Source organism: Crinia signifera, chromosome 4 (assembly GCF_055691185.1).
Source record: "Crinia signifera chromosome 4, ASM5569118v1, whole genome shotgun sequence".
In the NCBI taxonomy this organism is placed as follows: Eukaryota; Metazoa; Chordata; class Amphibia; order Anura; family Myobatrachidae; genus Crinia; species Crinia signifera.
In genome coordinates this window covers 46615120-46628266 of record NC_139220.1, presented here as the reverse complement: position 1 = coordinate 46628266, position 13147 = coordinate 46615120, and the positions used below count along the sequence as shown (strand labels likewise).

Below are 13147 nucleotides of genomic sequence, written 5' to 3'. Positions count from 1 at the left end.
TACGGCATCATACTGGTCCTGTCTGCTACATACACACCAGAAAATTATGGTACTATTCCAGTGGTTCCCCACCCTGGTCCTCAAGTACCCCCAACAGTGCATGTTTTCCAGGTCTCCACACAGAATCACAAGTGAAATAATTAGCTCCACCTGTGGATCTTTTAAAATGTGTCTGAATAATCTGTGCACCTGCTGGGTGACCTGGAAAATGTGCACTGTTGGGGGTACTTGAGGACCAGGGTTGGGAACCACTGTACTATTATACTCATCCTATCCACTTCCTAAAGCCCCATACCATACTTCTCAACATGACCTATTCCAGGAGGGACAAGATGCTCTGTTTCTGGACATCCATGCTAGTGGCAGTTGCAGAATTGCAGGGCTGCAACACAGTCCAAAATTCAGATAGGGAGCCCCACCAACTGCCACCCTAAACAACAGTCTGGAATCACTGGCAGGTGTAGCTCCCCTATTTGAATCTGCAACTGGCAAGTATGTCCAGGGGCAGAGCATTTTGTCCTTCCTGGAATGTGTCATTTTGGGAGGTATGCCCATACACATGGGTTGATTCTAGCCAATATCGCCCGGGATATGGTTGCTGAGTGACCATATCCCCATGTGTACAGGTCTCTGGGAGTGCGCTTCCGCGACCAGCACTGAAGTGGTCGCAGGAGCAGCTTCCCCCAGCAGTGTCTTGTTTTCATCAGCTGGTCACTGATGAAAACAAGACACTGAGCGATATATCCCTGAGCGGAATCGGTACATCTGTCAGACCAGACTTAGGTCTACAGTCATTAGGTCGACCCCGGAAGGTCGACTGGCCCCAAGGTCGACATGGGTTTAGGTCGACAGTCATTAGGTCGACATGAGTTTTTCACTGTTTTTTTACCCGAATGTGGACACAGTCGACATGGACACAGTTGGAGTTGAACCGCAGCAGCTCGCGATGCTTCGGGCACGGTGCCTCGCTACGCTCGGCACACTATTTTATTCTCCCACCATGGCCTAGTGGATGGTAGGGCATAAAATACCACCTGTGGGCACATGTCGGCTCAAAAAAAACAGTGAAAGACGTATGTCGACCTAATCCCATGTCGACCTTAAGTCATGTCGACCTTTAACCCTGTCGACCTTGGGGCCAGTCGACCTTCCGGGGTCGACCTAATGACTGTCGAAGTGTGGTCTGACAGATGACCGTTTCCCCCCTGAGCGTGTGTACAGGGTTTTAGTTATTAATCTATGGGGGATGTTCTAAGCATTGTAGAATGATAAAGTAGTGAAAGTACCAGCCAATCAGCTCCTAACTGCCATGATACAGGTTGGGTATTAACTATAACAGTTAACTGGCAGATCGGACAGTGAAAAAGCACCATTTGGCCTTGAGAGTGACAGGTTTTGCCAGTGATGGCAAAGATGCAGATATTGGTCTTATTTTTGGCGCACTGTGCTTAGCCCACACCCTTGGCTGATTGGCCCACTGCATTCCCATTATGCACAGTAACGATGCCCATCAATGGTCCAAACCAATAAACATTTTATGTTGATGATTTCCAACCATTGCTGTAAAATTCCAACAGCCTCATCAGTGGAGACCATCCCTGGTCAGGGCCGCCAACAGGGGGGTGCCCTGGGTACAGCTGTCCCGGGCCCCGGCCTCTGGAGGGGCCCAGGCAGCTGCCCGCTGCCCACAGCCCCACCCCCCCCCCCCCTGTACACAGCCTCCCCCTGCGCCGGCACCGGCATGCACAATACACAGTGCAGCCTGCAAAGCGCCAAGCCTAGAACACAGAGGGGCTCATCAGGCTGCACTGTACGGTGTGCGCTCTGGACCGTGGAGGCTGAAGGAAATAATCTGGTTATAGAATGTATGGCAGAAAATAGCTGCTGTTAAGAGAAAATAGGACTCATTTATGGCCCAATACATATTTTGGTATATATGCAGCCAGACCCATTTCCATTGAATCTTTACGCAGCACAGTGTTAACTTAAAAACATTGTTTAAAAGTCCTGAATTCCAATTCAAGGAGTATTTAGAAAGCCAGAGACAGCGACAATCATTTATAAGCTGCTTTCAACTCTTGGGAAGTTTAAAACCTGGAAATTAAAACAACAGTCCTCAATCGATTCTTAATAAATGTGGTCTCGGAAATAATTAAGTCTCACAAACACACATTTATAAATGTCTAATGAAGTTGCAAAAAATTGATGGGGCCTCTATACACCTTAATCCAGCAAAATAGAAAATTACTGGCTAACCCCTACCAAATAATCATTGGTCATTACATTTTTTTTATTTTTTGCTTTATTTAAGGTCGATTGAGCGGACGATATATCGATGCACCATCGGCGTCATCCACATATATATTGCGTCAGCTGTGCACCACAGCCAATGCCCGATATATCTAAAGATATATTGGTGCATCATGCTGTGTTTAATGGGCGATCCGCCATTCGCCTGCACAGCCGCCAATGATGACCACTCAGTGGGCGGGTGCATGTAAATCCATCAAATGATCTGCAGATATATGGATTAGTGTGTAAACAGCTTTAGAGAAGTCTCCTTCCTCTTACCCAGTGGCATAACTACTGTAAGGCAGCCCCAGCTGCCGCCTGGGGGAGCAAGCCGCAGTGGGGTCTATGTGGGCGCTGGCACCCGCTCGATGCACTGACATGCTGCTGCCCACTGGCTGAGCGCCGGAGGTGAGTCAGCCACATTGGGGGTGCGGCTAAGGCAGAGACGACAAATCCCCCCCACTGATTCGACTGTACTTAGAGCCAGCTATTGGCTACTGTGTACAGGATGGGCGGGCGGATGGGTGTGCTAGGGCAGCCTGGGATGCGTCTGAGCTAAGGGAAGCAGCAGTGTGCTAGTCTCTCTTCCTCTATCCTGCTTCAGCTTCTCCGTTATGTGTGTGATGTCATCACGTCGCACGCTGGAGGGGGGGGCGGCAAAATTTATAGTTACGCCACTGCTCTTGCCTAATTTGCAGCTCCAGTAACAGGCTAATGTGAGCAAAAACTCCCAGAAAAAAGTTCTGGCTGAGGAGACACACTCTATGCAGCTTGAGCTTCCTGTATGACCAGAATATATTGGAGGCACATTAAATGTATGTATTTTATTATTACTAGTTAATATTGAATGAATGGGAGCATTCATTTATTTAATAAATAAATACATTTAATAAATCTATTTATTTTATTCATATTTAATACATTTTAAAAAAAAGGGGACAATATTAGTATAACTTAAATAATTGAGCCAATAATACTGAGAGAAAAGAGAGTGACCCTGAAGTGTGAAGTCCCCCACAATTGTTAACGCCACCCCACGATCAACGTGAACCCGAAGCGTGGCGAGCGCAGCGGTACGCGTCCTACGACCTTTTCATACAACCACTATCCACGTCGGCGTGGAGTTGAGAATAGAATAGTGTGGCGAGCCACCGAGCCCGAAGCGTGGCGAGCCCCGCGAGGGGACGCGGATACCTTCACAGGTAAACGCGTCCCTTTGCGGCCTTCACAGGTATCCGCGTCCGCTCGCCACGCTTCGGGCTCGGTGGCTCGCCACACTATTCTATTCTCAACTCCACGCCGACGTGGATAGTGGGGGTATGAAAAGGACGTAGGACGCGTACCGCTGCCGCTCGCCACGCTTCGGGTTCACGTTGATCGTGGGGTGGCGTTAACAATTGTGGGGGCCATTTCACACTTCAGGGTGCCTATTTGGCCTCTGTGGGCCATTTAACATTGTTTCCTATGGAAAAATCGGGTCAATTGAGGCATTGAACAGGAAAATCGGGTCAACTGAGACATTTAACATTGTTCCCTATGGGAAATCGCGGGCATCGCGTCGCACCCGATTTTTTAGTGCATTCAATGCCCGCGATGGGCGCCGTGCTAAGTAAAGAGTACCGCCATTTTGGCCGCGTGTGGCCAATATAAATGTACACACTATTCGATATCAGTAAGCGATATAGTTCATTGATGTAACCGGGATCCGCTGGACATGTGGGTCATCGGCTATATAGCCAAATTGACCCACATGTTCACCAGATAGGAGGCATTGTTAACAATATTGAGTGCAAACGCTAGAGGATATTTGAAAAGACATCGCTCAGAAAGGGCCTTCTATGCAATTTTTTACATTTTACCCCAAAATATATTTAGATACGCCGACGTTACCCCCTTGATTTAAAAGGAAGTAAATCATACAATTGTAATACACACTGTACCACCAGAAATTCATAATATATTGTATCCTGCTAGTACTGTACACAGTCTGGAAGCAATTGATGATAATTAATGGTGTTGAGCATCGGGAGCCAAGGCACACTGACTGTACAAGTGTGCAGTGCATTACTGGGAGTTGACGAATGCTGGCTACAAATCAGACCAACTTTCCTCCAACCATCCAACTAGTTGCTTGGATGGAATAAAAATATGGTACTGGATGGGAGAAATAATATATACTTCAGAAATTTGATCCTACAATCTGGAAAAGGACAAAAACTGTCGCTCAGACACGGTACTGTAGTTGAACCGGTTTTGTTTAAATCAAACAGGTTCAACTACAGTACGGTGTCTGAGCACAGTTTTGTCCTTTGAATCATGGAGATGTAAGCTAGCAAAGTAATGCTGGCCACACATCAGACCAACTTTCATCCAACTAGTTGGGTGGATGGAATAAAAATCTGATACTGGATGGGAGCAAATGACAAGGAGCAATTTTCTCACAAACCCAGGAAAATGGACAATAACATTCAGTGAAATCATTTAAATCAAACAGATACAACTACATTACTTTGTCTGAGGGATGGGTTTTGTCCGTTTCCAGATTTTCGGAGCAAATTACTGAATTACAAATTCTATTTGCTCCCATCCAGTACAAGATTTTTATTCCATCCAACCAACTGGTTGGATGAAAGTTGGTCTGATGTGTGGCCAGCATAAGAATCCATTTGTACACAAATTAAACAAGAGATACTGACGATCTGGTTCCTTGCAGGGCTTATCCACACCCGCACAATGTTATGTCTGGATTGGATTCCGGGACAGATTACATGGGTAGGCAGTAGTCCCTTCCTCCCCGAAGACATCTCCCGGAATGAGGATAAGCACTACAAGCTCCAGAATTGCAGAGTATACCTAATTCCCATTTGTGGGCTACATGCAAAAGCTGCCAGTATTTACTCTGCATCTAAAAACAATATATTTGCTTCCCCACCCATTATAAAATAGTTTGTTCTAAGTGTAAAGTTACTGCTTGTATTTCTTTGTTCCCAGATCTGAACTAGCCCCTTTATAAGATACCATGCCACAACATATATAAGACTACAAAATGTTCTGCTACCCAGGTCTTCCCCTTGGGTGCAGCCAGCACTGCACTAGATATAAATCTGCACATGATCACATGGGTTATGTCTTACCTTCACAGCGAGTACTTCCTCAGCACAGGCAGCCTAGATCTACTGAACCACCTGCTACACCAGGAGTGGCCAAACCTGTCCTCAAGATCTACCAACAGTCCATGTTGGTCAGGAAACCCGTGGATCTATATTAGGAATGAATGCAGCATGTTTGAAAATGTGACAGTTAGTAATGACGACAGCTGTGCACCAGCTAGGTGAATTGGAAAATATGGACCGTTGGTAGAACTCGAGGACCGGCTTGGCCACCCCTGTGCTAAAGGATGGATTCTAGGATGAGTAGAGGAGCCACAATCAGAGGTTGGTCACAAAACCCAAATCGGTAATATAAAACAAAATAAAGCATTGTGCACTACCACACACCTATTCTATATAGAACAGATATACAGCATACATTGCATCTTGTCACATGTGGCAATAAAACAGGAGAAAATGTGCAGTTGGTTATCAGTCCGTTGCTCTATAGCAGTGGTCAGGGAACCCCACACAGTGCATGTTTTGCTGGTAACCCAGCAGGTGCACAGGTGTACTAAGTACTCACAGACACATTTTATAAGGTCCGCAGGTGGAGTTAATGATATCACTTGTGATTCTGTGAGGAGACCTGCAAAACATGCGCTGCGTGTGGTAATGAGGACCGAGTTCCCTGACCACTGTTCTATAGGTAGGCTTACCTCACTATCCCTTTAACCTGAGACCATCATGAACTCCCCAGGTTCTGTAGCTGGCTTAATTCAAGCCTGCGTTTCACCTGGTTTTAATCAGCCATAGCACCTGTGTGTTTTTTTTTTTTTTTTTTAAATATAGCCTTTATTTAATTTAATTTCCATACAAAAACAACTTACATTATTATAATCAAGCACATATTTCATCATCACAATACTTTCTGCCACATTTGCTTTGTCCTTGAGCAGCAAGGATACATAGCCGTATCAAAAAAAGCAAACATATAATCACACACATGTATTTATTTTAATACTAATACAACACATATACTCCCATCTTATCTTTTATCCAAAGTGTTTCCTCCTGTGTGATTGATGAGTGTCCCTATGTAACCCTTTGTGAGCCAAGCAAATTTGACAAAATAGGTGTAAAAATTTCCAAGCAAACTTTTTAATTCATCATAACGATCTGTAATGTTTACCTTATACAGGAAATATATACAGGAAATATATATATATATTTTTAAAACAACATTTGAGTTATATAAAAAATGTGAACTGAGCTGTAATTTTTAGCGGATATTTTGCACATCTCTCAGAGATGTTGGCATTTAAAGAGTTAATGGGATATTATGGTAAGCCAATCTATAGATGTTGAGCTTGATACATACTATGGTATGTATTCAGTGTTGAATTAAACCACTGGTTCTCAAACTCGGTCCTCAGGACCCCACACAATTCACATTTTCCAGATCACCCAGCAGGTGCATTCATTACTCGCTGACACATTTTAAAAGATCCACAGGAGGAGCTAATTATTTCACTTATGATTCTGTGAGGAGACCTGCAAAACATGCACTGTGTGGGGTCCTTAGAACCGAGTTTGTGAACCTGTGAATTAGATTATTCAAGGTAATTTTTTCTAGACAGTCTAAAATCATTCCAACTATCAACTCGTTTCGCTTATCTCGCCTGTCTAAGGGCGGGATTCTCTAAAATCCGCAGCCCAGTATCGCCGGCCACCGCATTTCTAATGACCGCATATTCTCTAAAATATGCGGTCATTAACGCAAGGGACAGCTCTTGCGGTAAGAGCTGTCCCTTGCGATGCGGCGCCGTTGCTGGACTTCCGGGTCTATGACCCGGGAGTCCGTCTGCACATGCGCAGACTGACACGCCGGCCGCGGGGCATGCTGGGAGGGATCCGTGACGGATCCCTCACACACCGCTGCGGTAAGAAGCCCATAGGCTTCTGCAGGGAACCGCCAGCTTTTGCTGGCGATTCCCTCCGCAGCGGTGACACTGCGGAGGGACATTAGAGAATACAGAAATGCGGTAAAAACCCCGATAACGGGGTTTTTACCGCATTTCTGTAATAGAGAATCTCGCCCTAAATGAGTCATTTAAGGTGCCCATACACTAGGACAATTTACATGCAATATGGGCAATTTACATGCAATATCAGGTCATCAGGAGTGCATGCCGCTGATCTGAAATCTGTCGCCAGCTTACAGGACTCACATCCTATTCCTCCCCCCATGCGGCAGCAGCAGCTACAAGGCCACCTCCTCTCCTTCCTCCCTGCTCCTACCCAGAGGCGCAGCAGCAGCCTCAGACAGGAGAAAATCTGAGGCTGCTGCTTCCACTGTTCACCTATTTTGTTTTATTTTATTATAATAACATCAGCCCGCCGCTGTTGTTCCCCCTGGAGGGGGGTCCCCACTCCTCAAGGGACCTGGCCCGGGCTGATCAGCCAGGGTGATCATGCTTTGGCTGGGGGACCTTATGTATGTTTGAGCCTGGTGCTGGTTTCTGAAATATGGGGGACCCTTACTCCTATTGTCTCCTGTATTTTGGGAACCAGGACCAGGCCAAGATCCTGATGCTGGTTATAAAAATAGAGGGATACCCCAACTCCCCCCACCCTGTATTTCTGTAACCAAGACCGGCTCGCTCAATGAGCCCGGGGCTGGTTATAACCAGGCGGGGGACCCCACACCGTTTTTTTTTATTTTTTATTTTTCTATTTTGTTACACAGAGAAGCCTGCATGGATCTGACTGATATGGCTGATCTGACTGATCCCTGCAGGCTTCAGCGAAATACACCTGAAAATGTAGGAGTATTTTCTGCTGAATTACCGACCAAATCCAGCAGTACAGTGGAGATTTATAAAAAAAAAGGACGATTACGAGTGGGTGTGGCGTAGCCAAGAAGGAAGCAGGATGCTTCTTTGTGCAGCTCCTGCAGCATTTCCACAAAAATCTCCCACAGACTGCCCCTACAGCTACCAGCACCCTCACACATAGCCCTCCTCACCGCGGGGGAACCTCCGCATAGTCACAGTGGGGCCGGTGGACCGTGGATCTCCTCCTTGCAGGTCGAGGCCTACCTTTTTGCCAGAAGCCACGGGCTCGATTTTTTTGCGGGCACCTGGCGGACGATCTCCGGAACCAGATCACGGCAGCGTCTGAATGCCGGAACCATTGGAGACTGGATTTGGGGCCCTGGAGGTAAGCTGACCTACCCCACATCCACCGCAGTCTTCTGCCCGCTATCTATACTTGCCCTGGAGCCTCCAGGAGCAAGTGAAGCTCAGCAACTCCTCTCCCCACTACCCTTGGCGGCCATCTTGGATCCTGCCCTGGCTGCTGTTATAAAAGGGGGGACCTGCACACTGTGCCCTTTCCTTCTGCCACCTGGAACTGCCTTCATCTGCAAACCCCCTGATAACATAACATAAAAAGCTTCCCTCATCCTGCCTCTTCCCTGGAGTTGCAGTTCTTTTTTTTTTTCTCAATAAAGCGCAAGTGATAAATGTTGCCTGTGCTGGCACGACCACACAACTTGTACCCTGCATGGTTGATATTTCAGCTGCAAAGATTTCAATGTCCAGCTATCCTTAAAACATGACACCCTCAATGCTTTAGGGGATGCTGACACACTTTTTCACTCCGACATGATTTGAAATTACATACTAAAACGACTATACGTTAATGACCCAGCCTCAACCTGCCTGTGGATCAGTAACACCTCGTACTTGACCCACATATCATTTTGTGAATCCCTCCAACCGCTATCCTTTCTGCTATAGACATGTCTCCTAAAAAAGCCAAGGAACCTACTGGAGTTCCCCCAGTCAGCTTTTTTAAATCCTCATCTCAGTCCCCTAATCCAAAGACTGCTTCAAAAAAAAGACACTGGTATGCCCAATTAATCAGCTCTCAGTGCACCCTTTGACCCCACCAGGGCAGGCAACAGCCCGCAACCTCCCCATCAGGGGATGATGCTCCACTCACACTTGGGTTGATGAAGCAACTATTGGCCTCATTCAAAGTGGACATGTCAGCAGAATTCAAATCCACACTTCATTCTTGCCAACAGGATATAGAGATATAGACACCGCACTGACCACCTTGAAAACAAGATGGATGAAGTGGTCAAATCACACAATGAACTTCTTGTTCTATACGAGGGAGTTCAGGATGAAGTAAGGGCTTTGTAAGCTAAGATTTGCGATTTTGGAGGACAGATCAATACGCAACAACATTAAAATAAGAGGCATTCCGAAAACTGTCTCTAACTTGGACCTAACGGAATACGTGACTGATGTATTTACAAAATTGATGCCGACTGCATAGGTCAGACTTCCTTCTAGATCCCATCCACCGTTTACCAAAAGCCCGAAATGCCCCTCAAAATGCTCCTCAGGCCACATTGATGCGTCTCCATTACTATCATATCAAAGACTCGATACTCAGGGCCACTACACCATCCAGCCACTCTGCCCCTATCCTGGGAGACCTCCAGATCTTTGGCGATATATCTGCAGCTACCCTTACTCTTCGCAGGTCGTTCTATCCAGTTACAAAGCCCCTCCGAGAAGCTGATATACCCTACAGATGGGGATAACCTACAAAAGTACTTATCCGGAAAAATGGCTCTACATTTGTGGCTTCTACACCGCGACTCCTGGCCTCCTGGAAGTCTGGAGAGCCCTGATGATTTGCTTCTCACCAGGGACTGGTTGGCAACAAGCAAGTCCACCTGAAGCTACAGATGGAGCCGGCTTTAACTTTGCAAAGGCTGCCGATTCTATCGCCAGCGGCCAGCTACCGCCAGGGGCGTGCGCCAGGGCCGGATTTGTGCCTAGGCCCGTGAGGCATGGGCCTCAGGGTGGCACCAATCAAGGGTGGCACGCAAAGCCGGCCCTAGGCATAGGCAAATGCCTAGGGCATCTGAAATGCCTGGGGGTATCCATGCCTGCCTAGGGCCAGCGTAGTTCCAGCTTTGGGCTGGCTACCGCGATCAGAGCTCTCAGCTCCAATTGGGTAGCTCAGCCAGAGTCGGGAGCCGGTAGCAGCAGGAGCTGCCCAGAGTGTCAGCGGCAGCGGGGAGCTTTAAATGGCCGCTGGAGCAGGGCTGCTACGCATGAGCAGCAGAAGCAGTCCCTTCTCCCATGGGCCTTTGTGTCCTAAATACACAAAATGCGGCATTGTGCTGCGCGACGGAGGCGCGGACTGCCGTGATGTAAGTGGAGGATGCCTCCTGCTGCTGCCAAACTCTGACGTAACATGGAGCGGCAGAGATGGGGGAAAAGGTGCCACCCAAACATCCCAATCCACACACCCCTGCCCCCGGAGGTGCCCTGGAGCAAAGCATGAAAAAAAAAATTACTCGCCCCTGCTGGCTGATTGTGCCCGTGTACAGCCCAGGTGGATCTTCTTACAGGTGTTCCAGAAAGGTGTAGCTGAAAGTCAGGTACTTTAGTTAGACATTCAGTGTAGAGATTAAGAGGAATTGAGAAGTAAAGGAGGGGGAGGAGAGGAGAGGTGTAGGGCGGTCAGGGGGAAGGAGAAAGGGAGAGGTGCAATGGGTGAGAGATGGATGAAAGAATAAAAGCTATGAAAGCTGGAAGAAGTAGAAATAGGTGTGACATGAGGCATTAAAGGGAGGTGGATGGATACAGGTGTATATGATATAATTGGTTTATTTTACCATATTATGTGAATTCATTTCAATGTAAATAAACACATAAGGATCTGATGCAAGGTCTGCTTAGCCTGAGGATAATGTTATGTGCAATGTTGTGATAACAGTGGTTGGTGTGTGTGTGTGTGTGTGTGTGTGTGTGTATGTATGTATGTATGTATATATATATATGTGTATATATATATATATATATATATATATATATATATATATATATAGGTACAAGAGAGAAGGGAGGGTCAGCGCCAAGTAATACAACAGATGAGAGAGGAGCTAGGTGCCTAATCTCAAAAAACTGTTCCCCCTACTACTGGTTTAGGGGTGTCTGCTCAGGTCCTAAAAGGACAGTGGTGTGCTGTCACTATTGGAACGAGGTAATTGTGAAAAAAATGCTTAGAGCCTGGCGACTACAGTTTAAAATTATGTATATAAAAATACGGGGAAAATTCATATATAATAAAGTGCTGGAGGTGACATAAGAATTGCTAAAACGTATTTAAATTGATAAGAGGTAATAAGAGATATTTCATAAAAAGGATAAGATGCAAGATAAGATGCACGATGAGATAAAAGAAAATGGTGGAATCGCTTAGCTTTGGGTGTGGAGAACACAAGAGTTCAGAAGCTGCCCGACATGTTTCGTCTCAAAAGGACTTCCTCAGGGGGTGGGGACATACTGGAGGGAGCAGATATTTATGCAGAGGCAGATGTTACATCACTTCCTGTGATTATTTATTCAATCAATCAATTAAGGGCTGAAGCGAGTGTTTTTAGTGGAATGTGCTATAAATCACTCATAAACATAGGGCCGATAATGCTAGGAAATATTTCAGTTTAGTATAGTGATAATGTGCACAATAAGCACAGTATAAGATTCGGATCGCGGTGGAGTGGGGCGCAACGTCATATCCGCCCCACTTCCGCCCCGCATCCGGCATCCCAAGAGTTCAGTTGCGCATGCGTCTTTTTCATATGTTGCGCTGAAGGTCCTACATCTCCGTGGCTTCACACGCTGATTGGTTGCTGATGGGTTTCCTGCTTTTGGAACGCACCGTTAGTCGTTCGTTTCCTTGCTTTGGAACGCACTCAGGCGCCGAGTTTCACGTTCATAGTGGCTTCATATGGTTGCCATGGAGACGGATCTTCACGCAGTGTGTATTCATTTGCAATACTTGCCGTGGCTTGTCAGCGTAGTTGGTACACCCTCAGCGGGGACAGTGTTGGGATAGTCATTTATGTAAGAGGATGAGGGAAAACAAGGAAATCAATTAGTATATAAATGTAGTCATTGTGTTCCATTATACACAGTTTGAACTGTTGGTAAGGGATTTCGAATAAGCTAAAATAGCACGGCAGTTTATGATCATATATCCTGATTAATATGCTTGCAATTGCACTGGGTTGGAAAATAACTTAATATCCCAAATAGAGTTTGTTAGAGGTGAACAGAGATTTTTTTTTTTTTTTTTTTTTTTTTACTTAGACAGGATGTAAATTATAAATATATATACAGTCATATATGAGGGAGGGGAAAAGAAACAGGTGGATGTTAGTGTGGATCACCTTTACATACATGTCATACCTTCACCATTTAGTTACAGCACCCAATATTCCTAGGAGGTTCCCCTTCCTAGTACTAGTCGGGCCCAACACTGCTTAGCTTCCAAGATCGAACGTGGTTGGGCGGTACCAGTGTGGTATGGCTGTAGTGTGGTTGGTGGTAATGCGGTTGGCATAAAAGGATTCCACAAGCTTAGAGAATACTCTGATCAAGAAGGGATGGACAAAGAGATAGCCTAGGACTAGTTAGAACATACCGGACCATTGGTGGTACGAGAATAGGGGTTCGTGTTCCCACAGTGTAGTCTGGGATCCTTTTGTTCGGGCATCGGATGGAATTCAAGATATTACAGGAAAGGTGCTATTTCGTAGCTGTCATTAAATCCTTCTGGATGGAGGGTGTTTAATTCGAAGATCCAGAACATTTCTCTTTTTGACAGTAGGTTTGACAGATCTCCACCTCGTTCTCCTAGTGCGACCAGTTCGATTCCTTTAAACATAAGCT

At 46.1% G+C, this 13147-nt stretch overlaps 1 pseudogene; it reads right to left on the bottom strand.

Moving 5' to 3' along the window:
- Window positions 1–12674: 12674 nt before the first annotated feature.
- Window positions 12675–12793, bottom strand: LOC146077307 (5S ribosomal RNA; annotated as a pseudogene).
- Window positions 12794–13147: the final 354 nt, after the last annotated feature.